A 26,914-nucleotide genomic window follows, 5' to 3' on the forward strand; every position below is an offset into this window, starting at 1 on the left:
ATCTCAACTTTTTCCGGTTCCTGCAGTACAAGCAATACAAGTGTATGGAGGAGGGAGGGGAGAGCTCTGCCCACCAGCTCTGGAAGAACTGCCAATTATAAATAAAGCCTGCAGAGCAGAAATTTGCTGAGCAATACCATACACAAGTTATATAATAGCCAGAAATAGTGCTGCTCCTCATGTACACACAAAAGGCGGCTTATCCTGAAAAGTCCACTGAAACGACAGGTAAGCGCTAAGGTGTGCGTGAATATCTAATAGGGCGCACAAAAAGTTTCCACACCTTATACACTATATTTATTTCAAAACAAATCACATCGAAAACAATTTATATCAGTTTTCTACATAGTCACCATCCTTTGCGATGTAAGTCACATGACACGCTAAGACACAGCCAATTACTGTTTCTCCCAACAAAAATATAAAAGTGAAGAAACTTTTTTGAACATCCTTCGGTATGAAGGACATTCAAAAAAGTTTCTGCACTTTATATTTTTGTACATTCAGGAAGGAGGGGCAGGCTGATGACTGGAAGACTGCTCACCCCTCCATATACATGTACATTCATATACAAAAAATAAAAGAAAGAAAGGAGCATTATGTGTGCCATTATCCTTTAGGATGATTTGGTCACTGAGGCAAAGTTAACCTTTCACGTATACGTTGAAGGCCCAACAGCCTAAACTGCCTTAGATTAATAGGGGTCGCAGTCTCCACCTTTCCGGTCCCAATGGAGAGATCGGTAGATAGAAACAGAGCATGAGAAGAAAACTGGGTAACTACTAAGTGCAGAATAAAAAGCGATCAAAAAGTCAGATTAAAACAAAAATGGTACCAATAAAAACTTCAAAAAATGCAGAAAAAAAAGTTATAGGGGGTTTTAAATGTATAAATTGCGTATAAAGTAAGACAAACGTATAAAGTAAGACAAAATCAAACCTATATAAGTAGGGTATTATTTTAATCGCATGGACCCACAGAATAAAGAGAAGGTGTCATTTTTACCAAAAAATGCACTGCGTAGAAATGGTAGCCCCCAAAATTTACAAAATGATGGGGGTGTTTTTTTTGTTTTGTTTTTTCAATTTGTGGCATAATGATTTTTATATACCGTATATACTCGAGTATAAGCCGAGTTTTTCAGCACGATTTTTCGTGCTGAAAACACCCCCCTCGGCTTATACTCGAGTGAACTCCCCCACCCGCAGTGGTCTTCAACCTGCGGACCTCCAGAGGTTTCAAAACTACAACTCCCAGCAAGCCCGGGCAGCCATCGGCTGTCCGGGCTTGCTGGGAGTTGTAGTTTTGAAACCTCCGGAGGTCCGCAGGTTGAAGACCACTGCGGCCTTCAACATCATCCAGCCCCCTCTCACCCCCTTTAGTTCTGAGTACTCACCTCCGCTCGGCGCTGGTCCGGTCCTGCAGGACTGTCCGGTGAGGAGGTGGTCCGGTGGGATAGTGGTTCCGGGCTGCTATCTTCACCGGGGAGGCCTCTTCTAAGCGCTTCGGGCCCGGCCTCAGAATAGTCACGTTGCCGTGACAACGACGCAGAGGTGCGTCATTTGCGTCATTGTCAAGGCAACGCATCTATTCCGGGCCGGAAGCGCGGAGAAGAGGCGCCCCCAGTGAAGATAGCAGCCCGGACCACCTCCTCACCGGACCACCTCCTCACCGGACAGCCCTGCAGGACCGGACCAGCGCCGAGCGGAGGTGAGTACTCAGAACTAAAGGGGGTGAGAGGGGGGCTGGATGATGTTGAAGGCCGCAGTGGTCTTCAACCTGCGGACCTCCGGAGGTTTCAAAACTACAACTCCCAGCAAGCCCGGACAGCCGATGGCTGCCCGGGCTTGCTGGGAGTTGTAGTTTTGAAACCTTCGGAGGTCCGCAGGTTGAAGACCACTGAGGGCGAATGATGAGAAGAGGATGATGAAGGGGGGGTGTGGGGATGATGAAGGGGGGTGGGGATGATGAAGGGGGGGGGATGATGAAGGGGGGATGTGTGGGATGATAAGGGGATGATGAAGGGGGGATGTGCGGGATGATAAGGGGATGATGAAGGGGGGATGTGTGGGATGATAAGGGGATGATGAAGGGGGGATGTGTGGGATGATGACAAGGGGATGATGAAGGGGGATGTGTGGGATGATAAGGGGATGATGAAGGGGGGATGTGTGGGATGATGACAAGGGGATGATGATGAGGATGTTAATGACGGGTCTGGATGATGACAGGGGGGGATGAGGTATTTCCCACCCTAGGCTTATACTCAAGTCAATAACTTTTCCTGGGATTTTGGGTTGAAATTAGGGGTCTCGGCTTATACTCGGGTCGGCTTATACTCGAGTATATACGGTATATATATATATATATATATATATATATATATATATATATATATATATATATATATATATATATATTTTTTGTTTCGACGTAGACTTTTTTGGGTAAAATGACTGATTGTCATTACAAAGTAGAATTGGTGGCGCAAGAAAAATGTCCTCATATGAGTCTGTAGGTGCAAAATTGAAAGCGTTATGATTTTTAAATGATGAGGAGAAAAAAACAAAAGTGCATAAACGGAAAAACCCTGAGCCCCCAAGGGGTTAACGGGGCTCTGAGCGGAACTCCGCACAATTTAAAGACACGTCTTATCATTTTGCAGAATTGTCAATGGGACTGTATAATTCCCATTAAAGTTAATGTGCAATACAATCTGCAGAATGTCCGCGCAGAATTTTTCCACAGACATTCGGCCGTGTGAACATGGCCGTAGTCGCCCACTTATGATTATTTTATTCAGCCTTTTTTTTTTACATTTTATTCATATCTAGGAATTTAGAATATACAGTGGGGATCAAAAGTTTGGGCACCCCAGGTAAAAATTTGTATTAATGTGCATAAAGAAGCCAAGGAAAGATGGAAAAATCTCCAAAAGGCATCAAATTACAGATTAGACATTCTTATAATATGTCAACAAAAGTTAGATTTTATTTCCATCATTTACACTTTCAAAATAACAGAAAACAAAAAATGGCGTCTGCAAAAGTTTGGGCACCCTGCAGAATTTATAGCATGCACTGCCCCCTTTGCAAAGCTGGGACCTGCCAGTGTCATGGATTGTTCTCAATCATCATCTGGGAAGACCAGGTGATGTTAATCTCAAAGGTTTTAAATGCCCAGACTCATCTGACCTTGCCCCAACAATCAGCACCATGGGTTCTTCTAAGCAGTTGTCTAGAAATCTGAAACTGAAAATAGTTGACTCTCACAAAGCTGGAGAAGGCTATAAGAAGATAGCAAAACATTTTCTGATGTCAATATCCTCTGTTCAGAATGAAATTAAGAAATGGCAGTCATCAGGAACAGTGGAAGTTAAAGCAAGATCTGGAAGACCAAGAAAATTATCAGATGGAAAAGCTTGCAGGATTGTGAGAAAAACTATTCAAACCCCATGTTTGACTGCACAATCCCTCTAGAAAGATCTGGCAGACACTGGAGTTGTGGTACACTATTCCACTACAAAGAGATACTTGTACAAATATGGTCTTCATGGAAGAGTCATCGGAAGAAAACCTCTTCTACGTCCTCACCACAAAAATCAGCGTTTGAACTTTGCAAATGAACATATAGACAAGCCTGAGACATTTTGGAAACATGTTCTGTGGACCGATGAGGTTAAAATTAAACTTTTTGGACGGAATGAGCAAAGGTACATTTGGAGAAGAAGGGGAACAGAATTTAATGAAAAGAACCTCTGTCCAACTGTTAAGCATGGGGGTGGATCAATCATGCTTTGGGGTTGTATTGCAACCAGTGGCACAGGGAACATCTCACGAGTAGAAGGAAAAATGGATTCAATAAAATTTCAGCAAATTTTGGATGCTAACTTGATGCCATCTGTGAAAAAGCTGAACTTAAAGAGAGGATGGCTTCCACAAATGGATAATGATCCTAAACACACCTCGAAATCCACGGGGGATTACATCAAGAGGCGTAAACTGAAGGTTTTGCTATGGCCTTCACAATCTCCTGACCTCAACATAATTGAAAATCTCTGGATAGACCTTAAAAGAGCAGTGCGTTACAGACAGCCCAAAAATCTCAAAGAACTGGAAGACTTTTGTAAGGAAGAATGGGCAAAGATACCTCAAACAAGAATTGAAAGACTCGGCTGGCTACAAAAAGCGTTTACAAGCTGTGATACTTGCCAAAGGGGGCAGTACAAGATATTAACTCTGCAGGGTGCCCAAACTTTTGCAGACGCCATTTTTTTGTTTTCTGTTATTTTGAAAGTGTAAATGATGGAAATAAAATCTAACTTTTGTTGACATATTATACGAATGTCTAATCTGTAATTTGATGCCTTTTGGAGATTTTTCCATCTTTCCTTGGCTTCTTTATGCACATTAATACAAATTTTTTGCCTCGGGTTCCCAAAATGTTGATCCCCACTATATTTGTGGTGAGCTTGTTGGGGTATAGGGTATAAGGGGTGTAGCTGTGCAGTGATAAAAGGGTGCTGGTTTAACCCTTAACTGTCGTGACGCCATGGTGAGGGCTCCTCAATATATACTTGTCCTATCGCTACCCGTCCCAAGAACGATAGGGAGGAATAAATGATTGTCCACAACCGGAGATTCAGAAAACTGTCAGAAACTTTACTGCAGATTTTATGCAGAGGTAAAACAGTAACAGTCTTTACATATGTACAGTCTATGAGGATCCTGACAGTTGGTTGGGACCTTGTGAGTCTAAGCTCTGGAGATTGATTTACGCTGTTCCGCTGGATTTAGGGGATTGGTTTTAGGTCCAGCAGTCACGCTAGCTTTAGCGGGGATTTGATTTAGTAACTCACGGTTAGTAAGTTGCGGGATTGTTAGGCTTCAGGCCTAAATTCTCTTGCAGAATTGTACTGAGTGATGCTTTCTCTAGAGATGATCAGGAACAAGATAGCTGTTACTGCTGTGAAGTACAGGAACCAAGAGAGCGAGGATTGGCTGGCAGCTCCCTTATATGGGCAGGGGCTGGCCTTGGGCGGATTGGTTCATCCCAACTGTCAGTCCTTTACACAAAGGATTATGGTAGAACATGTGACTACTCACGTGACCTGGAAGGTCCTTTAGCATACCATCACAGTAGAAACATTAGTCATGTGACCTAAGGTCCTGCAGACACTATATAGATAAATACATTTACACTAATTATATAGATGTAACACATATAATTGAGGAACAAAGATGTGACTAGAGGTTATCACAGCAAGCGGACCCCAACGGTACAAAGGAACTCTGACTTTGGGGACCCAGCACACAAGGTACAGTATGAAATACAGTACCGGGACACCACATATTGCAGTGTTTTCCAAACAGAATGCCGCCAGCTGTTGCAAAACTACAACTCCCAGCATGCCTGGACAGCCATAGGCTGTCCAGGCATGCTGGGAGTTGTAGTTTTGCAACTGCTGGAGGCACATGGTTTGGAAAACACTGCCATATCTGGCATACATCATAGCTGAAAATAGACTTCTTGACTTAACATCTTGACTAAACATACCATACTTTTTGTTTTATGTTTTAGAATGAAATGTTCTTTAATATAACATGTAAAGAAAAATATGCATAATAGCCAATTATCTCTCCCGGAAAAAGCTCAGTGTCAGAAGAGTAGATCTTCCCATGACAATGATACGGAATTAGCCTTTCCTGTTTAACCTTTCGGTGATTCGGCCCAGGTGGCCATCTTGTTAACATGACATTTTGTACTATAAATGATCCCGCCTGCTAAATTCCAATGGCGGCAATCCCATGCGGCTTCCGATGCGAATTATCCTAATGTTTACACACAATCATTTCCAAATATCGCAGTGATTAAATAGCGTTCGCCCAGAGGAAGTCGACACAGGCTCTCGGCGAGGCGTTACGGGCTAAATTTAGGCATCTATTTAGGGAGTATTATAGTTAAACAGGAGTAATGCTCCTCCGAGGTATTATTTATGACTTGACATCCCGTTGTAATGAGCTCTGGGAAGTGTGTGGCGTCGGTACGGAGGGAATTACGCCATCATAGTGGTCACCATGGAAACGATACTTTAACAATATAATAAAAATGAGCTGAAACTCACAGGCTTACATTTTATAGGGCTTTTGATGAACATTGACGTTACCCCTTTCTTCCGCCGCTTCTTCCAAATAGACAAAAGTGAATAGAAGTTTAACTTGGGCCGAGTTCACACCACACTTCTATTAGTCAGGAGGATTCCCCAATGTGTCCCTCCAATATATACCTTCTATGTATGCTACTGTATAGCCATACATTGGATAAGAATGAAAAGAGGACTTAAAAGGGGTATTCCAGGGGGAAAAATAATCATAAATATCAACTGGCTGCAGAAAGAAAAAGATTTGTAATTACTTCTATTAAAAAATCTTAATCCTTCCAATAATTATCAGCTGCTGAAGTCGAGTTGTTCTTTTCTGTCTGGCAACAGTGCTCTCTGCTGACACCTCTGCTTGTTTCGGTAACTACACAGAGTAGAAAAGGTTTGCTATGGGGATTTGTTTCTACTTTGGACAGTTCCCGAGACACGTCATCAGAGAACACTTAGACAGAAGAGAACAACTCAACTTCAGAAGCTCATAAGTACTGAAAGGATTCATATTTTTTAATAGAAGTAATTTACAAATCTGTTTAACTTTCTGGAGCCAGTTGATATATAGAAAAAAGTTTTTTTCCTGGAATACCCCTTTAAATGTGTAACGCATACAGCAATTATTTTCTGTTAAATGGGTACTCCGCCCCTAGACATCTCATCCCCTATCCAAAGGATAGCGGGTAAGATGTCTAATCGCTGGGGTCCTGCCGCTGGGGACCCCCGCGATCTCCCTTCTGCACCTGCTGCGTTTGTTTACAGCATTGGGTGTAGCACCGGAGACTTGTGACATCACAGTCATGCCCCGCTCTTGATTTCACGGCCACGCCTCCCATAGACTTGCATTGCTTGGCCGTGACATCACGAGCGGGGCGTGACGTCACATGCCTTCGCCATACATTGCCAGTCATCTGGCATGGAGCAAGCTTAGCTCCGTGCCAGATGACTGGCAATGTATGGCGTATGTCTGGGGTGCCGCAGCCGAGATCGCAGGGGTTCCCAGCGATGGGACCCCCACGATCATACATCTTATCCCCTATGCTTTGGATAGGGAAAAAGATGTCTAGGGGTGGCGTACCCCCTTAAGGCCATGTTCACACAGCTGAAGTTTAGCGAAATGTCCGCCCGGCTCTAGGACCGTTCGGAAATGAGCCGTCTCCATAGACAGCAAAGCGTTTCCGGCGGATTCCGCCAAAAGAATTGACAAGTTCAGTTTTTGGCAGAGACCGGAATTGGAATTTCCGCAGAAATTCTGCCGTGTGCACGGTGAGCAGATCCTGTTCACTGAAAACAATGGGACTCTACCGCAACGGAATTTCCAAGCAGAATTTTTCTGCTGTATTCCGCTAGGAAATTCCATTGTGTGAACAAGGCCTAAAGGGGTTATCCTCTCCAATCTCACCTGAAGACAAGCAAATCTTGGAATACAAATCAAAAACTGAGAATGCAATTTTTAAAGAAGAGCAATGTGGATTTCTGTCTCTAGGGGAGCTGCAGGGAAAAAGGTTTCATTTTAGTTTGGTTGTGGCTGGGCTCCATCTTGTTGGTATTACAGTAGTTGATGTTTCTGTTCTCTCAGATCCGTCTTAATGGATATTTATCTGATTCTTATTAATGATCTCTCCCCCCTCACAGATAATGTTCCCTGCATCACAGATATTGTTCTCTCCCCATCGCAGATTATGATCCCCCATCACAGATATTGTCCTCTCCCCATCACAGATAATGATCCCCCATCACAGATAATGTTCTCTCCTGGAATACCCCTTTAAATGTGTAACGCATACAGCAATTATTTTCTGTTAAATGGGTACTCCGCCCCTAGACATCTCATCCCCTATCCAAAGGATAGCGGGTAAGATGTCTAATCGCTGGGGTCCTGCCGCTGGGGTCCCGCCGTCTTAATGGATATTTATCTGATTCTTATTAATGATCTCTCCCCCCTCACTGATAATGTTCCCTGCATCACAGATATTGTTCTCTCCCCATCGCAGATTATGATCCCCCATCACAGATATTGTCCTCTCCCCATCACAGATAATGATCCCCCATCACAGATAATGTCCTCTCCCCATCACAGATAATGATCCCCCATCACAGATAATGTTCTCTCCCCATCACAGATAATGTTCTCTCCCCCATCACAGATAATGTTCTCTCCCCATCACAGATAATGTTCTCTCCCCCATCACAGATAATGTTCTCCCCATCACAGATAATGTTCTCTCCCCATCACAGATAATGTTCTCCCCATCACAGATAATGTCCCCCCATCACAGATAATGTTCTCTCCCCATCACAGATAATGTTCTCTCCCCCATCACAGATAATGTTCTCCCCATCACAGATAATGTCCCCCCATCACAGATAATGTTCTCTCCCCATCACAAATAATGTCCCCCCATCACAGACAATGATCCCCCATCACAGATAACGTCCCCCCATCACAGATAATGCTCTCTCCCCATCACAAATAATGTCCCCCCATCACAGACAATGATCCCCCATGACAGATAATGTCCCCCCATCACAGATAATGTTCTCTCACCTTTCACAGATAATGTTCTCCCCCATCACAGGTAATGTTCAATCTAGTAGACTAGTAAATAGTTTTTTCTTTTTCTCCCCTCGGTAAAATGGTGAGTCTAACATCCAGCAGTTAAATGATTTTTAATAAAACTACTCTACTTTTTTCAAACCAGATATGTTGTAAAGGGAGTGTACACTCACCTTATGATGGTCCAGAATAGTTAGGCCATTAGCAAAGCTTTTGATGAGCATAGGATTACTATATGGCCATCTATTGCACACTTTTGAGACTACCTAGGTCCCTTCATCAGGCATGGTTTACCTGCAGTGGTCAATGATGAGAAGGGCCAGGTAGTCCATGGCCAACCAAGCATTTCCCTTCATCAGTCAGTGCAGATAAGCCACACCTGATGAAGAGACCTAGGTAGTCTCCAAAGCTTGCAATTTGTTACCATCTTTTCAGTTAGCGATTAAGGCTGGGTTCACACTGCGTTTTTGTTTCCATTTCGCATATACGTTTTATATCCTTGAAAAGAAAAAAAACGTATACATTAACGGAATCTGTTTCACATTGACTTACATGATGAAGAAAAGGAGGTTGCACTGTATAGCTTACAACGATTATTAACTGTAACGGCAACATTGAAACGGAGACAAAAACAAAATGTGAACCCAGCAACACACTATATTAACTACTGAGGATTCATTTTTGTTATAATTTCTAGCTACTTGAAATAAATATATATATAATTTTTTTTAAAGAATTAAGATTATTTAAATTAAGAATTTAAGATTTAATAATAATAAATAAACTAATGCTATATTTTGATACTATATAATTATTAATCTGTATAGTCATAGATTTGTTTATAACAATGCCGCTTTGTAAACAACCTCAGGTTCAGAAAGTTTTCTACCTGATTTGCATTTTCTGTACGAGAACATTAATTTTATACAATGGAATATTTGTATCTTACAAAGCGTTCCCGTCTATCGAATTAATTACCTCCAATATGTAAAACAATGCAGTTTTGGCTGAGTGACTCTTATTCTTTCTATCTCTAATTACGGTTCCTAAATTGAAAGAAAACTCCGACTTTAAAACCAGTGAATGAGAAGAGAGAGAGTTCTGCCGGCAAACTTACTTCTGTAATTAGAAATGTACTCCAAACTTTTCCATTAAGTGAAGAGATTGATCTTTTATTTGACATTACAGTCAGGTCTGCTTGTTTTGCTTTGAGTTCTTTATATAGCTGGCACAATGCCATGCTTTATATTATCCTGAAGTATAAAAGACCTGTTGGGCACATTTAACATTAAAGCCAAGTCAAATGCAGTGGTATGAGAAGGTCTATTTTAATAGATCGTGCTCCTCTAGGCATAAAGTCTGAATACTATACATTACAGGGGGGTAGATGAGGTAGCTGCCTGTCTGGGCAAAAATTGTTGAAAAGGCTGAATTATGGGGGAAATTTATCAAAACCTGTCCAGAGGAAAAGTTGCTGAGTTGCCCATAGCAACCAACCAGATCGCTTCTTTCATTTTTGAAAAGGCCTCTGAAAAATTAAAGAAGTGATCTGATTGGTTGCTATGGGCAACTCAGCAACTTTTCCTCTGGACAGGTTTTGATAAATCTCCCCCAATTCAGATGTGTCCTTACCTTTTTCTTAGCATGAGATGCCTTGAGATGAGCATTAAAGGGGTATTCCAGGATTTTTATTTTTTATTTGACTATGCTATAGGGGCTGTAAAGTTAATGTAGTTCACAACATAGTGTCTGTACCTGTGCTTCATGGTGGTCTCGCAATTCTTCTGTGGTTTTTGCCCCTACATTTATTTTTAACAGCATACAAAATGAGTGTCGTCTCAGGTTTTCCCAGGTTGCAGTGCGGCCGAGACATTAAATCACTAGTAAGGTGTTCAAAGGGAGCCTGTGTTTTCTTCAATGAGGGGAGCAACCGCTGGGTGGGAGATCATTCTGCAAGAATTTGCAACAGGTGGAGGCACCCTGGTCAGAAAACACTGGTCTATCGCATTCAATGGGTGGGGTGGCTGATGTGTGGGAGGATGAAAAATAACCTCAAACTTACAAACAAGGAACTATGGGATGTGTAGTTTGAAAGAACGACCTCTAACAGAAAATAGTCAGTTCACAAAAAGATAGCCACATTGTTATGGTAATCTCACAATATAGCTATTTAAAGGGGTTGTGCGCTGCCCTGCAGTTCGGAGCTCCGCTCACAGCGTCCGGAAGTTCATTACTCCGAACGCTGTGTGCGGGCTTCTGTGTTCGCAGCCGCCGGGCGTGACGTCACAGGTCGCGCCCCCTTCCCATAGACTTTCGTTGAGGGGGCGGGCGAGACGTCACGAGGGGGCGGGCGAGACATCACGAAGGGGCCGGGCGTGACATCACGCCCGGCGGCTGCGAACACGGAAGCCCGCACACAGCGTTCGGAGTAATGAACTTCCGGACGCTGTGAGCGGAGCTCCGAACTGCAGGGCAGCCCACAACCCCTTTAACCCAAGACAAGGACAGATCCTTCCTATGCATGTCCTTTACTGTCTGGCAGGTGCGTACTAAAATCACCTTTATTTTTTTTATAAATAAAATTATTCTATCAAGATAAAGCATTCCATTTATGTATTTAGTTTTAGGACAGTGTAGTTTTAATGTTATTTATTAATAAAGTGTGTACTGGGGGCTGCCATTACTGTAGCCTATTTGTGGTATGTCACTTCACAACACCTACACAGTTGCTTTATGGCAGGCACAGGGCATAACAAAGTTAAGACTGAGAGTGTCTCATAGAAAAGCATGGGCTGCTTACTGCACATGTGCATAGCACAGATTAGGTGAAATGAAAGGGGGAGCCAGCATCATTTTCTTGAAGTCCCTGAGGAACAGTGACCTATCAAGAGACATCTAGTCTGTTCTTTACCACTCTTTAGACACCAACAAAATGGTGACAGTGGAATTGAAAAAAACTACAAAACCCTCTTCCCCTCTCCTTTTGCACACAGAAAGGCGAGGAAGGTAGATGGGCGAGGTATAATTTGCAGCAGCCAAACAAGTTGCTCGCTTTCACCAGATTCCTTATGTTAGCTCCCTCTGCTGTGGGAGATATGACATATTCAATTATTTTACATTTAAGTAAAAATATTTTATATTTAAGTAAAACATTTCAAAAATATTTCCCCAAAAAAATAATCACATTTGGTGACACATTCCCTTTAAGATCAGCTTTAATTACAATACTCACAATGCTTTTTTTCAAAGCTGGTTATTTTAGCATCTCATATACCAAAAGAAAAGGTAAAGAAGGACACAAAGTTACATGCAGAGAGAGCACCACTAGATACATATGGGGATGCCCACTTGAGTTTAATGGGAGTTGCATTAACAGTGTTGCACCACAAGCTAAAATTTTTCCAGAACTCTAGTCTGGCTGTTTTTAGCCACCAGCACAGCTGGTTTAGCGGCCCTGACATCTTTCTTTTAAATTGATTTTTAATGATCCTCTCTACGTATTCAACACCAAAATCTACATCAATAAAGCAAAATTTGGTGGTGATTTGCTGCTGTAAATTTTTGGCGCACTAGTGCTACTGAGTGGGGTGCAGGGTGTATAGATCCTGATCAGAATGCCAAGATTTGTGGCACAGTAATGCTACCAACTGGGGTGCAGAGTGTATAGATTCTGTGCAAAATGCCTAAGATTTTGGGGCAGCCACGGGGAGTTAGATTGGGGTTGGTGACTCGGGGTGCCAGGGCACCGTTAACTTACACAGTCCGAGGATACAGCAGCTTCTCATGGGACAGGCGCAGGATAATAAATACACCGATGCCAGGTTATAAATGACTGTCTTTACTTTGCTGGAGGTAGCAGATTTTAAACAATGCAGTCTCTTGTGCATCGGGATGGGCAGAGTGGAACCCAGGGAGCCTGTTGCCTTGCTGGGAGTTGTAGTGGCTGTTGAATGCAGCTTTAAGGTTAGTGGCAGTGCAGACTTGACAGACTGACTGAAGTAGACATTTTCCCCAAGAGCTTTGCTTACCGCCAACCTTTGACAATTCACCTGAGCATCGGGGTCTTTTCCTTAGATTTGGAGTTGAATTTAGTAGACTTCTTCTCCTTGGGCTTCTACTCAGATTTCTAGCTGGAACACACTCTCCTATACTCTCTACACTCTCCTCTTAACTGAACTCTCCTCCCCCTCTACACTACATAAGGGCTAGGTTTAGGGGTCTCCCATTGGGCCTCAGGGTCACCTGGTCACTCTGTACAGAGAAGCAATTAACACAACATGACGCAACAATATTTTACACTATTACAGGTTAGACAGTGGAGCAGGGGGCCCAACACATAGACAGCAGGGATGCCCGATGCAATCTTTAGCCCATAGGACAGCCTTTGGTGCTAGGACACCACAAATTACCAACAGAAATGTTGTGATAGTATATACTATAGATCCCCAACCCACTCCTCAAGGCCCACCAACAGTCCAGGATTTGTATTTTCCCCTGTTCTATTTCAATATAGTAATGTAATGTATAACTCAGAATGTTGGTTGGCCTTGAGAACTGGGATGGGGACCACTGGTTTTTATGACAAAAACTGTAAAGGTATCTTTGTTTCCATTGTGTAAAAACCCAAAAAATTTGCTCTGAAGAGACGGGTGTGTGATGTAACTAAATTGTTGATATCTGTTATTATATACTGTAAATATTTTTTATTTTATAATAAATCATGCCTTTGTCTGGTAGAAACGTCCATACATTTCCTGAAGAGATTTAGTTTGAGTTTACTTAAATGTTCAGCTAATATGTACTGTGGGGATGATTTTTTTCCCCTGTTTGTTAAAGGGAACTTGTCATCAGATTTTACCATATATAATGCATGTCAACATCCCAAGAAGACATTCCTGCCCGCAGGGATGGTGGTGATATAAATTGTTTGAAAGTGTCCCCCACCCTCCCTGTAAGTAATCCCCTAGGCAGGAGCTTTACTCTCCTTGTCCCACCTGCTCCATCTGTAATCACACCCCCTCTGCATTATTGACAGCCCTCATCACCACTTCCTAAGCAGACAGAGCAGAGTGATGACGCAGGCCATGCCAGAGCTGCCAATCACACTGAAGAGTGTGAGTATAGCTCCCTGCCATATCTCCAATATAAGTCATGTGCACGCTTGGAGTAAGGCGAGTCATGACAGTGTAGATGTTCACTTGAGCAGTTCCTGAGATGGCAAATTCCCCTAAAGACTTTAGAAAACTCTGTAGTCTGGCTTCCAACAGGATATGATAATCTGGCCTACCAGGGGACAGATTGCTAAGGGACCTGAAAATATTGGGTCTGGCCTGAGTTCTGATATTAATATGGGAAGCTGAATATATTTAACTATTCCCTTTTTATACGGTATGACTCTCAAAAGGCCACTACCATTTTTACCAAAATCCATTATTCAAGTATAACCCAGGACTCTCCCAGGGCACTAGGTAATACTAAATTTCCTGTACTTTGACCATTGTGGTTGGACACAACTACCCCCTTTAGAAACAGCTTGATTGCCAAAAGTTCCACAAGTTGAACTTATTATTAATAAGACAATCACAAAGGTGGAGACACAAGGCCTATCTAGTAGGAATAATATTTTTGGATTTGTCATAGGGTTACACTTTGAAGTGGAATTAAAAGGATCGCCTGGTCTTCACCTTTTACGCCGGTACAGGTATGTGGGTTTTATAGCAGAGAACCTCCAGGTCAGTTTGGTCTCTGCTAGCAATTGCTGCTCACTACCAAATGAGTAGGCTGTGGTTTCTGCCAGTCAAGCTGAAGTTAGGGCAGATTTGATCAACACAGGTAGAAGGCAGAAAGTCAGAACAAGCAGAGTTCAGTAAGAAGGTTTGGGGCAGGCAGCTAATGAATGAAATGGTCTGAAAGAAGCAGGGTCAGAACTATGAAAACCACAATCAAAAGTTCATCCGGGCTGTGCCCAGGCTGTCAATCACACTGAGGGGGCGTGATTACAGCCGCAGCAGACTGGACTATGTGAGTATAGCTCCCTGCAACGGAGACTACTTATGGGGCCAGCGGGGGACACTTTTTAAACTATAGATCCTCATCATCCCTGCTGTGGTAGGAACGTCCCCCAGGGATGGTAGGAAAGAAGATTTTACCATATACAGTATAACATGACAGGTTTCCTTTAAAGAACATAGCACAAGGTCTTGTGTCTTTACAGACTTTTATCTTAATCCTTTTATAATGATCCCATCTGCGGAACGTCTCCCCGTGAAGATACTTCCAGACATTTCATAAAATCTCCAGGAGCTTCAGACGCCAAACAATTGCGTAAGACCAGCAAATGTCTGCAGTTTTACCACTGAACAAAATAAATTGCGTTCCCGTCCAGCCGCTCCAACATCTTGCACAATATGTCTATGACCTCTTTTATTTTTAGTTTTTTTGCAAGGGTCACCCAAAATAGATATTGTGTCATGAATTGCTTGTTAAACAGGCTTACACGGCCGTTTCCATGGAAACCTAACTAACTCATTGCTATACGAAAATCCCAAAAGGTCTGCAGGAAACGCCAGGCTTACCTCGAACTGTCAAATCTGTATTTCTGCTGACAGAAGAGAACCACCCTTGATACCCAGACGCGTCTTGTTATGAGTGGCACGCCGTACGGGGGGGGGGGACTAAATGAGATCTTGTTTCGGAGTCTGTTTTACTCCTTTGTCCTTCTGTCGTATTCACAATTCTTTTGCTCTGCTTCTGGAAAAACTAAGCATTACATCGATGACATGTTCTACACAGATTCAATTAAAGACAATTTTGCATCATTGCGAACAAGAGGAAAAAATGTCAATAAATTAGAACAGAAAAGAATTAAAAAGATTAAAAAAGAAAAAACTTGAACTGTATGTATATGCCCGGACAGCCACTGGAACTCCATCAGGAAATAGCCATTTCACAAAAAGAAAGCAGCAGTGTTATAGTGGAATCACAACATACAGTAGCCATTTAGCACCAAGACAAGCACAGATCCTTCATAAGCATGCCCATTACTGTCTGGAAGGTAAGTACTAAAGTCCCCTTATGTTGAATAACCCCTTTAAACATGGCTGATTTGTTCCAGAAACAGCGCCACACCTGGCTTCAGGTTGTGTGTGGTATTACAACTTGGTTAAAAAAATAAAAGCAGTTAGATAAAAAAGCAGTTAAAAATAAATGAAGATCACTAAGTCCAAGGAATCAGAGGAGTGGGTGATTTCTAAGCAGGAAATGGAGGGCAGCGAGGTTAAAAGCTGCTGAAAGATTTGAAAGTTACGAGGAGTATTGACGTTTGGGCTCGGCAGCGAACAAATCAATGATGTATTTAGTAAGGTCAGTTCCAGCAGATTGCAAAGCGGGAGAAAGTTTGTGGAGCAGAGTGGTTGTGTGAGACAGCGGGAAAGTTTTATATCAATCGTTGAAGCGATTTGAGTATACAGTAAAGGTGATATACAGACTGCAATATAAAAAGATGAAAATATTCAACCCTTTGAACAAGTCCCTGGAGAACTGAAATCTTTCTATGGTAAAGCGGTACTTGGCAAAATCAACTTATCCACAGGAGGAGTAACCATCTCAAACATAAATGGGCTAAGTGGGCTGCCACATCCACTCATTTAGAAGGTGAGGGCCGGAGTGCTCCAAGGACAGTTGAGTTGTCAGGCCCCGTTCTGGAGATCGTGGGGGGAATGACCACTGAGACCCCTGCAATCTACAGAACTGGGCTCGGCAACTCTTCCATCCTCAGAGCAAATCACCTCTCAACTTCCGAGACGAATGGGACTGACAGCCCGCTCAGCCAATTACCAGCTGATATGGGACCCCTGTATTGGCCAGTGATTGGCTGACCGGGCTGTTACTGCCACTTGTCTGCGAGGGTTGGGGTGGTCGGACCCCCCGCAATCAGACACTTATGCCCTATTTTGTGAATAGGGGATAAGTTAGCTTCCCTGATGTACCCCTGTAATATTATGTTTATTTGATCTATTATATAAAGTTAGAGGAAATGGCCCAATAGTAAGAAAAGTAAAGCCTATGGGCCCAGTTAGAGCTGCAGATAGTAATTTGCCCCCCCCCCCCCCCCCCCCAGTGGGCTCCAGGTAATAACTAATAAGTATGTCCATGGTAGGGATAAGTTGAAAACTGCACTGTATGTGTGGTGACCCAGTACAGAATCACATGTTCTTCTGTACTCCTGCCCATCCTGTGTGGAAGATGCTGCTCAATGTCCGTCATGGGTCCCCTGTCCTAAGAACTCTCTATAATGCACTATTTAATATACTGCCATGTAAGGGTTAATGTATTGTATTATCTATGTACTTGTTGCCTTAAATGGACCCTGTTGTTAAGGGGAGTATGCAGGGGTGAACGCGTGACTTATCCGGCCAATGGGATCTCTCTAAATTCCTCCCATATATAATGAGGTCAGGGCGCAGCTCTCTATCTTGAGATTAAGTCTTAATGCTGAGGTACAATTTGGTGAAGAGTGAAGTCTGTCTGTGAGGTGGATCTGAAAGGAGGCCTAAGTCCAGCAACCACGCATCTACTACAAATTAACCCCACTACTGAGGTGAAAGTCAAAGCCTTGCGGTAAGCCTACAGTCATGGGGATATAATACAAGTCAAGTCAGCAAGTTAGTCAAGTCCAAGTGGGTTGTATCAGTCATATACAGCACAATCAACTATAAGTCCCAGCAAGCCGATAAGCTTCTCTAAGTTCACCCTGCAACTCACGCTGATCTGAGCTGTAACGGAATGTACCATTTTCCAACCTCAGTAAAGCAAGCCAGTTACCCGTAATCTTGCGTCGGAGTGATTATTTGCCCCGCGCCTGGTAAGGTGAAGCTGGCCTACCTCCGGTGGTGTATAGGTTGACCACGCTCTGGTGTCACGATAAGGTTAATTACACACATTACCCCATGCGACACCACAACTTTTGGCATCCTACAAACAAAATACGGGTGTGTGCCTTATGCAGAGAAACCCCCAAACCCCCCCCCCCCCCCCCCCAGTCTCAACTGTGTCCAGTATTGCATATTGCAGAAAACCACACATGCAACAGAAATTGTGCCAAAATTGTACAGGACTTTGTCTGTGAAAACGCTTATGTTGAAAGGCACTTGTGAAAAGAGGGGGAGAAGAAAAGTTTATTCCGACTACTGTAAAAGTGTTAAAGTTGTGCCGGCCATTGTGGAGGAATCAAGCTTGTGGCTGTTACCCTGCTGTGCATATACAATTGTTAAACAGGACTTGTAAAGTACTGTCCTACCTTGAAGGGGTTAATCGGCTCCCGAAGTTCCCGTGCGAGTGGCCGCAGCTCTGCCCCCATCAGTCTCCGGCGGCACCACCTCCCCAGCGAGGAGAAACCAAAAGGATTGCTCTATGTTGCACAGGGAAAGACTTTCCTGACCGGACCCAAGCAGGAAGTTCTCTTGGCGCAGCCATCTTAGAAGTTCCCGGCTACTGCGTTTTTGCCCGATGTTGTCCTGCAGCACGGCAACACCTTAAATACTTACAGAGTTACACCGAGTCTCCGGTAACCAGGTCTGCCATTATTATCGGTTTACTGTCTGCAACTATCAGTCACCAAGTCCCTTGTTACCGGGTACCTGCAAAACAGAGGGGGAGTGTCTGCTGTTATCACCCCAACAGTCCAGGTGCACACTACAAGCTGCTGCAGAACCTCTTTAACTTCCTTAAAGGGCAACTCATATAATCTTCCTTAAAGTGACAGCACACAATATTGTCTTCAAGATGTCTGAACCAAGTACCACAGATCAACCGGGCACCAGCGCCCCTCCATCTTCCGTGGCGACTATGCCACCTGCTCCAGCGGCTAGTGCCATGTCTCCTTCTACCACCAACAGCCCTGGTGTTCCAGCGACCCCACCGGTATTCATGGGAAATTCTATACTCCCTACCTACAGTGGAGACTCCTTTACCCGGAGGCATTTCAAGGAGAGAATCCAGAGCCTGTTTGTCTTTTACTCTTTTCCTCCAAATCAACAAGTACTACTGTTAACGGGACAACTCCAGGGACCAACATTAGAGGAAGTCCGCACCTGGCCAGTATCCAAGAAGGCAAATGTGGAGCAGTTTTTTGAAGGGCAGTACCAGGTATTTGAGTCCCATTCTCCATCAGAGGTACATCTGCGACTATATGAAAGGCAACAAAAGCCAGGTGAGACTCTGAGAGTGTTTGCTGTAGCCCTGCAGAATGTCCTAGAGCAGGGGTACTCAACTGGCGGACCGCGGTCCAGTTCCGGACCGCGGCTGCCAGTCATTCGGACCTCCCACCGATTCCCTAAACCGCTGTCCCTGCATTCATATGTATTGGTGTCTTTAAGACACCAATAAAAAATGAACAGCTGCGTGACGCCGGAGCAAGGGAACGCTGTGCTCCCTGCCAGGCCAGCGTTTCTCATATGATGCAGGCAGCGCAATTAGCACTGCCTTAAATTCATGGCAGGACTAGACATCGGTGGGTCAGGCCATCTGTATGCCGGGCCGTCTGCTTGCCCTGCTCTCTAATAGATAGAGCCACGGCTGCTGATTAAATAGTAGTTCACTAACCTCCTCCCTGCAGGGGGCTTCCCTCTGGCCGATCCCAGCAGCAGACGTCCATGCGCCGGCACGCCCCTGATGTCACAGACGTCCCTGTCCTGGCAGCTCCATTCAGAGGAGAGGAACCTGGAGCATTTCTCTCTTCTACAGCCTGCGGACCCTCCTCCACAAGGTGAGAGAGAAAGGGAAGGGATGCAAAAATTGTGTAGGAGCATGACTTAAGGTGGGGGTGAGGAGGAGAAGGGGGCTGGGGGGGCAGGAAAGTATGAAGGAGCATGACTGAAGGGGGGTGCGGAGGAGAAGGAGGCTGGGGGGACAGGAATGTGTGGTATGGGGTGTGATGCAAAGGGCAGATAGAATTACCCTAGGGGCCGATGGCATTAACCCCTTTTATTTGTGATGCCAGGGAATTGTTTATCCCTAATACCACCCGAAGGTATACCGCTGGATCCTGGGCTAGGCACGGGGGCAATAATGACTCTGACGCCAAGTTACGGACAACGGTAGCTTTACTGAGGTTAGACAGGTGGAAAAGTCTATGCAGTTCAGCCAGGCCCACGGAGTTGACCAATGACTTCAGAGACCTTAAGGGCTTGCTGGGACTTGTATTAGAGGTGGACAATTTAGTGCAGGCTACATTGACTAGACAGATGACTTTGACTTGACTGACTTGTGACTGACAAGACTGTGACTGTGGCTTACTTGCAGGTTTGTAGCTTGTGGCTGCAGACTGGAGTTGAGGCCTCCTATGACTCTGGACACACACTTGGGCACGACTTGACTGGACCTCAGCAAAGACTAAGAGAGCGTGCAGAGGATCCAACCCGGGCTTATATGGGGGAGGCTCTGGTGGGGTCCCATTGGTCACCCCAAGGTCACCTGGTCACTGATACCTCCTGGGTAACAATCACATGACAAATCACATGGTAAACAGTCTTAAAGGTATAACACTCTTACATATATAACATAGGAATTATATACAATTACAATAAACAGATGCAGGGGGGGGGGGGGCAGGGGACACTGAAGGAGGGTGCCTGACAGGCATCAATGGTAAGGGGTAACACCTCCCGTACTGGGCCATCACAAAAGTATGAAGGAGCATGTCTGAAAATGGGTGTGGAGGAGAAGGAGGCTGGGGGGGGCAGGAAAGTATAAAGTAGTATCACTGAAGGGGGGTGCGGTTGAATGTCTGCATTGTGGACGATCCCTTAGGGGTCTGAAGGAGGGCAGTACAGGGGTGAGATTCTGCCAAACAGAAGAAAGTGTGTGGCAGGGTTATATTCTGTGCGTACAGTATATAGCAGGGTTATAAAGATTATTGTCTTTATACGGAGGATGAGGAACCAGTGATGTTTGGGCATCAAACTCTATAGAGAGAAGATGTAGCTTGAAGAAGACCTGGTGTCTGGACCAAATTAAGAAAAAAAGAAAAGGAACAACAGAGAAGATGTCTCCTGTGAGTCATACCATTGTGTATTCTTCCCAACTAGCCTATCAGAGCTGTAGTCACTTGGAATTTCTGCCGTGATGATGAGTGAAACTGTCCCCCAATCTGTGGTTCTCCAGCTGTTATAAAACTACAACACCTATAATGCCGTAAGATCTGCAGACATGATGGGAGTTGTAGCTTTGCAAGAACTGGAGAGACGCCTCAACAGATTTTAGACTATGCAGCCTATTTTATTTTGGTGGGTATCTGACTGCTGGGACCCCCACTGAAAAAAATGGGCTGCCTAGTCTAATATGCCCGGGACTATTTTTGGGCCCCGTCTGGCCTTGGCCTGCATCATCTGCTCTAAATAAGCCTGACAAGATGATGCCAGAGCAGTGGAGCAGCACAGTTCATATGGGGGAAGACAGAGGCACAGTTCATATAGGGGGCCGACAGGGGCACAGTTCATATAGTGGGCCGACAGGGGCACAGTTCATATGGGGGAAGACAGAGGCACAGTTCATATAGGGGGCTGAAAGGGGCACAGTTTATATGGGGGAAGACAGAGGCACAGTTCATATAGGGGGCCGACAAGGGCACAGTTCATATGGGGCAGACAGAGGCACAGTTCATATAGGGGGCCGACAGGGGCACAGTTCATATAGGGGGCCGACAGGGGCACAGTTCATATAGGAGGCCGACAGGGGCACAGTTCATATAGGGGGCCGACAAGGACACAGTTCATATGGGGGCAGACAGAGGCACAGTTCATATAGGGGGCAGACAGAGGCACAGTACATATAGGGGGCAGACAGATGCACAGTTCATATGGGGGAAGACAGAGGCACAGTTCATATAGGGGGCAGACAAGGGCACAGTTCATATGGGGCAGACAGAGGCACAGTTCATATAGGGGGCAGACAGAGGCACAGTTCATATAGGGGGCCGACAGGGGCACAGTTCATATAGGGGGCAGACAGGGGCACAGTTCATATAGGGGGCCGACAGGGGCACAGTTCATATAGGGGGGCGACAAGGACACAGTTCATATGGGGGCAGACAGATGCACAGTTCATATAGGGGGAAGGCAGAGGCACAGTTCATATAGGGGGCCGACAAGGGCACAGTTCATATGGGGCAGACAGAGGCACAGTTCATATAGGGGGCCGACAGGGGCACAGTTCATATAGGGGGCCGACAGGGGCACAGTTCATATAGGGGGCCGACAGGGGCACAGTTCATATAGGGGGCCGACAGGGGCACAGTTCATATAGGGGGCCGACACGGACACAGTTCATATGGGGGCAGACAGAGGCACAGTTCAAATAGGGGCAGACAGAGGCACAGTTCATATAGGGGGGCAGACAGAGGCACAGTTCATATAGGGGGCAGACAGAGGCACAGTTCATATATGGGGGCAGACAGAGGCACAGTTCATATAGGGACAGACAGAGGCACAGTTCATATAGGGGGCAGACAAAGGCACAGTTCATATAGGGGGCAGACAGAGGCACGGTTCATATAGGGGGCAGACAGAGGCACGGTTCATATAGGGGGCAGACAGACACACAGTTCATATAGGGGGCAGACAGAGGCACAGTACATATAGGGGGCAGACAGAGGCACAGTTCATATAGGGGCAGACAGAGGCACAGTTTATATAGGGGGCAGACAGAGGCACGGTTCATATAGGGGGCAGACAGACACACAGTTCATATAGGGGGGCAGACAGAGGCATAGTTCATATAGGGGGCAGACAGAGGCACAGTTAATATAGGGGGTAGGACAGAGGCACAGTTCATATAGGGGGCAGACAGATGCACAGTTCATATAGGGGGCAGACAGAGGCACAGTACATATAGGGGGCAGACAGATGCACAGTTCATATAGGGGGCAGACAGAGGCACAGTACATATAGGGGCAGACAGAGGCACAGTTCATATAGGGGGAGGACAGAGGCACAGTTCATACAGGGGGAGGAGAGAGGCACAGTTCATATATGGAGCAGACATAAAGGCACAGTTCATATAGGGGCAGACAGAGACACAGTTCATATAGGGGGGCTGCCAGAGACACAGTTCATATAGGGGCAGACAGAGACACAGTTCATATAGGGGGGCAGACAGAGACACAGTTCATATAGAAGATAGACATAGAGGCACAGTTCATATAGGGGGAGGACAGAGGCACAGTTCATATAGGGGGCTGACATAAAGGCACAGTTCATATGGGGGGCAGACAGAGGCACAGTTCATATGGGGGGGCAGACAGAGGCACAGTTCATATGGGCTGGACTGACATAGTGGCACAGTTCACATGAGGGGCAGACATCTCAGTTATTGTTTAAAGGGACAAGGAGGTATAATTCGGTTCAGGGTAGAGTGGCCATAAAATATTTGAGAGCCCAGCATGTGGCAGCATTTTGCTCATGGGCATGGTGCGTGGCAGCATTATAATCATGGGCACGGTGTATGGCAGCATTATACTAATGGACACGGTATGTGACAGCATTATACTCAGAGGCATGGTGTGTGGCAGCATTATACTCAGGGGCCAGTGTGTGGTAGCATTATACTCATGGGCACGGTGTGTGGCAGCATGATATTCATGGGCACGGTGTGTGGCAGCATTACATTCATGGGCACACCGTGTGGCAGCATTGTACTCAGGGGCACAGTGTGTGGCAGCATTATACTCAGGGGCATGGTGTGTAGCAACATTTTATTTAGGTACACCGAATGTGGCAGTATTATATTCATGGGCACAGTTTGTGGGAGAAGTATACCAGGGGCACAGTGTGTGGCAGAAGTATACCAGGGGCACAGTGTGTGGCAGAAGTATATCAGGGGCACAGTGTGTGGCAGTTATATATTCAGGGGCACAGTGTGTGGCAGAATTATACCAGGGGCACAGTGTGTGGCAGTTATATATTCAGGGGCACAGTATGTGGCAGTTATATATTCAGGGGCACAGTGTGTGGCAGTTATATATTCAGGGGCACAGTGTGTGGCAGTTATATATTCAGGGGCACAGTATGTGGCAGTTGGGGAATGATTATGACTTATTATTAGAGTAATAATAATGTTCTACAACAAGCAGCACCTATTTCTTTTATGGCAATCCGGCTGCTAGGTGTGATCCAGGTCTTAGTGTTTTGCTCGGACCTTTACTGGATGGCAGACCTGGATAAGCGGACCCCTACTAAAAGAAGCCCTAGAGACTGTCCAGAAACTAGATATTATAACCCCCAAACTGGGCAATAAAGTATTAATGGACAGGTTTATTGATGGGGCTCATAACAAGTGGAACAAGGCCCAACTGAGAATGTTAGCAGTACAGAACCCTAACATGTCTTTTCCTGCCTTTAAAAGACTGGCTATATAAGTGATTGAGTCCAGGACTGAATTGAAAAATGTTTGCCCTCCCCTTGCACCTGTTCAGGAACCTCTAGGGGCGATGGCCAGGTCCATACCCCCACCCTCACCTGTCCTCGCCCCAGTTCAGATAACCCTGCCAGTCATCACTGTCCCAGACTTACAGAGTGTTAGGCAGGACATTGAACAACTGAGTAAAGCTGTCAAGGAGCTCCCCACCCGGCCTGCTCCACTCTCCCGTAAACAATCCCTAACTGGAAAACCTCCCTCTGCTCCTTCTCCCTGCAACCCCAGTTACTGTACTCTTCCGCCCAATAGGTATTCTGGGACTAATAGACCCTTTTGCAAATACTGTAACAAGCCCAGCCATTGGAAAATGCAGTGCTGGGATTTAGACGGATGTACCCTGAGGTCAAGGACCGGCCCTCAGGAAAACAGTCTTCAAGTCTGACCCCAGAACGACCTAAGTCAGGACTTTCACTTCATGTCGCCTCCTGCCCCCTTGTAACGGTTGTTGTAGAAGTTGTACCTTTAGAGGAGTTGATAGATACAAGGTCACAAGTGTCTACCATATCTAAACGTGTTTTTTATCAGTATTGGAATGCTATTGTGTGAGGATGTCTATTGTGTGAGCCTGATGATGTTGATTTCAGTTTAATTGCGGGCAATGGGCAACCAGTCCCCAGACATGGATACTAGGAGCCAACTATTCAATTGGGTAACCACGTACTCACAGGACAGGGAGTGATTGTAACTAATATGACAGATAAAGGATCTGCTGATTTCATACTGTGGATGAACATTATGAGGCATTGTTTTGCAGAGATTTTAGATGCCTTGTATGTCTCTCTTCCTAATATTTCACCCGCCCCCCCCCCCCCCCCCCCCCCAGACCAGCAGGCTGTGCAGCACCACCTGAAAGTCCTATAAGCTGCAGAAGTTTGCCAACAAACAAGGCGAGATATGCAGAGTACAAATTCAAGGTGAACCTGCAACCCAACACGGAGACTATCATATGGTGCCGTGCACGTCCCAGAGTCAAGAACCGTGATTATCAGACCCTGCTGGAACTCATGCAGCTTGAAGACCATCCATTAGTCCAGGCTGCGAGAAGTCTCGTTATTGTCTCAAATGGAAGAGTTCCAGTACGGTTAGTGAACTTGTCTGATTCAGCTACTGTCTTACCCAAGTACACTCCAGTGGCCCCAGTTGTACCTCCTCGAGTGAAGGGATATCATGACCAAACATCTGGTGGCCCGACAGCGAGCGGCCCAAGTCGCCGGTGGATCCAGTACTGGTCCCCCAGAACCCTGGTGGGTGCAGCTCCAGGTAGGGGACGTCACTTCTCCTCAGAACCAGATGAATGGAGTTGAGAATATAGCGAAGAGGTATCATGAAGCCTTTACTAAGCACCCAATGGACTTTGGGAAAACATCAATGATCCAACATCTCATCCTCACAGGCGATAGCCCGTCTATCAAAAAGAGACACCGTCCGGTCGCGACAGGCATGTATCAAACTGTCAAGAAGATGCTGGCTGAAATGAAGGAAGCTGACATGATTCAAGAAAGCCAGAGTCCCTGGGTGGCACCACTCGTCCTAGTCAAAAAGAAGGATGGAACTATCCATTCTGTGTCGACTACAGTAAATTAAACAATGTCACACACAAGGACGCTTATCCTTTACCACGAATTGAGAAGTCGCTTACTGCCCATAGTGTATGTACATAGAGGCTAAAATCCATGTTGATATGAAACTTGGTTTTACCAGCAAGTCCATGGTAGGAAGTTACATAGTTACATAGTTACATAGTTACATAGTTAGTATGGTTGAAAAAAGACATACGTCCATCAAGTCCAACCAGGGGATTGAAGGGAAGGATGTAAGGGGATAAGGGAAAGGGATGTAGTTTTATAATTCTGCATAAGCATTAATGTTATTTTGTTCCAGGAATGTATCTAACCCTGCTTTAAAGCTGTTAATTGTTCCTGCTGTGACCAGTTCCTGAGGTAGACCGTTCCATAAATTCACAGTCCTCACGGTAAAGAAGGAGTGCCGCCCCTTTAGACTAAACCTTTTCTTCTCCAGACGGAGGGAGTGCCCCCTCGTCCTTTGGGGGGGTTTAACCTGGAACAGTTTTTCTCCATATTTTTTGTATGGGCCATTTATATACTTATATACGTTTATCATATCCCCCCTTAAACGTCTCTTCTCAAGACTAAACAATTGTAACTCCTTTAATCGCTCCTCATAGCTAAGATGTTCCATGCCCCATATTAGTTTAGTCGCGCGTCTCTGCACCCTTTCCAACTCCGCAGTGTCCCTTTTATGAACAGGCGACCAAAACTGAACAGCATATTCCAGGTGAGGCCGTACCAATGCTTTATAAAGGGGGAGTATTATGTCCCTGCCCCTCGAGTCCATGCCTCTTTTTATACATGACAATATCCTGCCGGCTTTGGAAGCAGCAGCCTGACATTGCATGCTATTCTGTAGTCTGTGATCTACAAGTACACCCAGATCCTTCTCTACCAGTGACTCTGCCAGTTTAATCCCCCCTAAGACATACGACGCATGCAGGTTATTAGTACCCAGATGCATAACTTTACATTTATCCACATTGAACCTCATTTGCCAAGTGGATGCCCAGACACTTAGTCTATCCAAGTCATCCTGTAACTTATGCACATCCTCTATAGACTGTAGCGTGCTACAAAGCTTGGTGTCATCTGCAAAGATAGAAACAGAGCTGTTAATGCCATCCTCTATATCATTGATAAATAAATTAAACAACAGCGGGCCCA

The 26,914-nt window shown here is 45.1% G+C and overlaps 1 long non-coding RNA gene across 1 annotated transcript in view; it reads left to right on the plus strand.

Moving 5' to 3' along the window:
- The first annotated feature begins 5,188 nt into the window (after nt 1–5,188).
- The window catches only part of LOC130358410 (uncharacterized), a 177,142-nt gene continuing 155,416 nt past the window's right edge, over nt 5,189–26,914 (plus strand). Inside the window, exon 1 of the long non-coding RNA XR_008889514.1 lies at nt 5,189–5,317. This is a non-coding gene — a long non-coding RNA (uncharacterized LOC130358410). The remainder of the gene's footprint in view (nt 5,318–26,914) is intronic.

Source organism: Hyla sarda, chromosome 2, assembly GCF_029499605.1.
Source record: "Hyla sarda isolate aHylSar1 chromosome 2, aHylSar1.hap1, whole genome shotgun sequence".
Lineage (NCBI taxonomy): Eukaryota > Metazoa > Chordata > Amphibia > Anura > Hylidae > Hyla > Hyla sarda.